Below are 4432 nucleotides of genomic sequence, written 5' to 3' on the forward strand. Positions count from 1 at the left end.
CTCCCTCATTTGGCAGCTTGTAAAACTTATCCTGGAATTCAGAGGTCAAGCAGGATCGACTTTGGATTGACCTTCACCTCTGGTCCCACTTTGTGCAAACACAACTCGTGCCCAGGTGGGTGAACTCATCACCTCAGCTTTTCACTCCAGAGTATCCCCTCCTTATTTCCCTGTAGATGAACTCAGATCCACTCCTCACCTCCACTGGTCATCCAAGCGTCCATTCTGTTCCCCACAGGCCCTGGTGGCCCCAGGGAGCTCCCTTGGCCTTTCTCCTGCCCCTCTGCAGCCCGAGGTCGCTACACAAACAGTTCTTGTGTCCCCTCTAAATGACCCCGGGTTTTCTGCTCAATGAATGGCATGACCCGTGCCCACTGCTCATGATTCACCCAACCAAAATCAAGAGCAAATGTTGCTTGGGCTTTAAGAACTTGAAATAACTCTGAAGCAGAAGAAATCACCTTTTTCTTCTGGGTTTTTATTTTTATTTTTTCATTTAAGATGCTGGACTTGCCTCTGTGGATGTGTGCTGAGCTCTCACTGCAGGGGACTGTCAGGCCTGAATGGCTGTGAGTTCGTGTTCTTCTCAGTAGGGAATCAGAAATTATTCTTAGACCATAGAATTGTTTTCTGAAACCTTTCCCCTTTCCTCTTTGTGCCTTTGAATTTTTCAGCTGTTCCCTGTTGTCACTTCCCCTGCCTGACTTCTGTGCAGCTCCTAGCTGGGAAAAACTGGGAAAACTTAGAGGGTACAGAGGTGGAATTTTTGGCTGGATTTTTCTAACATTTCTAATTTTGCTGAACTTATTTCCCCAGTGAGAAGAGCACGAACTCACAGCCATGCAGGCCTGACAGTCACTGCGGGAAATCTGACACAGTATTAATAAGTAACCTTTCCTGAGAGCAGTCACCACCCCCAGTCCTCCAGCCTTGTCAAATGTTTGCAATGAATGGACCCAAGTTCTAATCCTTAATCTAAATTTATGTCAGCTTTTGTTAGAAAGATACCGGACAGTAAATCATACAAGAGAATTTAAAAATTGCACAAAGAATAACAGGCCCAGACCAAACCCAACCACCCCCATCACCGCTCCACCCCAATTTTGGGAGAAACAGTGATACAGTTTATAAATACTCTCCTTCCACACTATTCAGTCCTTCACCGCACATCCCCAGAGAGGAGTCCCTCAGACCTTGCTCCCCTGAACACCAGGAGAGCTGGAGTTTCACCCAGATCCCACATTCCCATGGCAGTTAATCCCAGCAGGGAGGCAAAGAGGAACCCTGCATCCTCTGACATAGCCCACAGCACGGGCAGCACCAGGAGCCCTCCAGGCTCAGACCTCTGGTGCTGAAGCCTCTGGGCTTTGGCTGATCAAACACCACAGCTCTTGGCAAAGATGCCAGGAGAGTCGTGATTCTTCCTGTCCTGAAAGAGAGGAGGAAAAGAAAATTAAGTCGACTGCAGAAGGATTCCAGCTCTCAACTTCTGCTCTGATTCCTCACTCTGGGGTTTTATCCATGACAAGTGACACCAATTCAGAGTGCCCTTTTCCAGCATTTTTATTCCTAACTATTTCAGACATTAAAAGGATGCTCATTTCTCTTATTGTATTCTTTGCTTAATTTTATTAGCGGCATTTTCATCCCAGACCCCACTTGTCAGTTCTTCAATCCTTTAGCACTGGACTTGGCACAAAGGGATACCCGTGGTGCTGCATCACAAGAAATCCCAAAGAGAAACCCCTTCCAAACCTGACGGAGAAAGCTTTCAAGGCACTTCAGAACACAGACAGCTTTTCCTGCCTTGTCAGGCCACACCAATTCTGTCCCATCCACCTGAACTGTGCAGGTGAGGAAAAGGCTTTCCTTGCTCCTCGGGAATCACTGTCTGAGACCACAGATGTCCATCCTGGGCAGCACCTGGAAACAACGTGGGAAAGGCAAAATGAGAGTGTTTTCTATCAGAAAATTACTACTACTAATAAAAATAACAACCAGAACTTCTGGACAAATTTAGTAACATCACTTTGATATGAGAAATACAGGCCATGCCCATCCTTGTAGCCCAGGTGAAAACAGGAAGGAGAACTAGAGGAAAAGCAGAGTCCCTTATTTGATCTCTGGACACAAACGGAGGCCTTTTCCCTGTGAAACCAAACTCACCCTTCCAGGGTTCCTGAGATCAGCTACGAGGAGGCTTTTGGCACTCCAAGAGCAGCTGGGTCACAGCTGGATGCGGCTTGGGTCTGGGAGACACCGTGCTCCTTCTGGAATTATAGCACGCAAATGCCTGCTCCTGGCCCCAGGCCCGGAGATAAAATCTGTGGGGTTTTTCCCTGTGCAACATTGTTCACCCCTCCCAGGTTCCTGAGATCTGCACAGAGGAGGCTTTGGGCACCCCAAAGGCAGCCAGGGTTACAGGTGGGGGCAGCTTGGGGCTGGGAGAAATCCTCATCCATTTGGAATTTTATCAGGCAGAAACCTGGCTGGGTGCACAGGTCTCTGGACACGACCAGTGGCCCTTTCCCCTGTGAAACAAAACTCACCCTGCCAGGCTCCTGAGACCACTTAGGAGGAGGGGTTTGACTCTCCAAGAGCAGTCGCAACGAGAGATGCTCACACAGAAGGCCATGCAGAAGAGGAAACGAGCGCACCCGCAGCCCCCCAAGGCGCGCCCCAACGCCCCAGACCCGGCACCGCCAGCTCGGGCAGTCCCATAAAGCATCCCCCGCCTCCGCAGCGGCGGGACAGGCGGGGCCCGGGGTCCCGAGGAAACCGAGCGTGCCCGGAGGCGCGGCAGGACGGCAGCGCAGCGCCGCCTGGCGGCGGAGCAGGAGAGCAGCGCCGGGCCCCATGGCAGTATCGGTACCCGTGCGCCCCCTGCTGTCCGCGGCGATGCAGCGCCCGATGCCGAGTTCCACGCCCGTGTCGCCGAGGGAGAGGGGCACCGCTGGCTGGGGCCTCCCCGCCGACACGGACAGAAGCCGAAGCAGAAGCCCCGGTGCCATTGGCGGCCCCTACCCAGCGGGCCGGGCTCCGCACGGGCCCGCGGCCCCGCGCGGTATCGGGTCGTCCCGCTCCCGTCTTCGTCGCACCCGGCCCTGCTCCTGGCATGAAGCGCGTCACCGCCCCGCGCCGTCCCGCCCCCCGCGCGTCATCGCGTGCGTTCGGCGGCCCGCCCCGGGGGCGGTGCCGGGGGCGCTACCCGGGGCGGTGCCGGGGCAGTGCCGGGGGCGGCACCGGGGGCGGTGCCGGGGCGGTGCCGGGGGCGTTCCCGGTCGCCGTGCCGGGGTAGCCCGGGGAGCGGTTCCGGGAGCGGTTCGGGGGGGCGGTGCCGATTGCAGTCCCGGTCACTGTCCCCAGTCCCCGTCCCCAGTCCTGGTCCCCGGTCCCAGTGCCCGGTTCCGGTCCCCGATCCTGGTCCCAGTCCCAGTTCCCCGTCCCGGAACCCGATCACGGTCCTGGTCCCAGTCCCCAGTCCCGGTCCCGGTCCCTGTCTCCAGTCCCCGTCCCCGATCCCGGTTCCGGTCCCTGTCCCAGGTCCCCGTCCGCGATCCCGGTCCCTGTCCCATTTCCCCGTCCCGGTCCCCGATCCCAGTCCCGGTCCACGTCCCCGATCCCGATTTTTCCCCCCCTTTCACACTGATTTTTCCCCCGATTTATCAATGATTTTTTTCCCCATTTTTTCCCCATTTCTCACTGATATTTTTCCCCCCATTTTTCAGGGATTTTTTTCCCCATTTCTCACTGATTTTTTTCCCCATTCTTCATGGAGTTTTCCCCCCGTTTTTCACTGATTTTTCCCCATTTCTCACTGACGTTTTCCCCATTTTCCCCCATTTCTCACTGATATTTTCCCCCATTTTTCATGGATTTTTTCCAGATTTATCCCCATTTCCCACTGATTTTTCCCCATTTTTCATGGACTTTTCCCCCCCGTTTCTTACTTATGTTTTTCCCCGATTTCTCATTGATTCCCCCCCCCCCCCCCCCCCCCCATTTCGCACTGATTTTTTACCCATTTTTCCCCATTTCTCACTGATTTCTTTCGCCATTTTTCATGGAATTTCCCCACCCATTTCTAACGGATTTTTTCCCCACTTTTCCCCATTTCTCACTGATTTTTCCCCCCATTCTTCAGGGATTTTTTTCCCCATTTCTCACTGATTTTTCCCCCCATTCTTCATGATTTACAGGATACTCTATCGTGAATGGAAAGCAATTAAAGGAAGGGGGGAGGTTACCAGCCACCTGGTCAGCTCAGACAGCAGAGCTGCACACGCTTGTGAGAGCCTGTGAATTATAGCAGGACAAGACATTAAATATATTTACTGATTCTAAATATGCATATGCGGTAATACATGCATTTGGAAAACTATGGGGAAAAAAAGAGGTTTATTAAGCTGCAGAAGAAAGAAGAAAAAAATTG

The 4432-nt window shown here is 53.4% G+C and overlaps 1 long non-coding RNA gene across 1 annotated transcript; it reads right to left on the reverse strand.

The window, feature by feature from the left end:
* Positions 1 to 460: 460 nt before the first annotated feature.
* Positions 461 to 3150, reverse strand: LOC148218616 (uncharacterized). The gene is made up of 2 exons (XR_015800295.1): positions 1756 to 3150; positions 461 to 1429 (listed from the first exon to the last, which is right to left on the reverse strand). It is a non-coding gene; the product is annotated as an uncharacterized LOC148218616 (long non-coding RNA).
* Positions 3151 to 4432: the final 1282 nt, after the last annotated feature.

Source organism: Sturnus vulgaris, unplaced genomic scaffold (genome assembly GCF_052056855.1).
Source record: "Sturnus vulgaris isolate bStuVul1 unplaced genomic scaffold, bStuVul1.hap1 Scaffold_1739, whole genome shotgun sequence".
Classification (NCBI taxonomy): Eukaryota; Metazoa; Chordata; class Aves; order Passeriformes; family Sturnidae; genus Sturnus; species Sturnus vulgaris.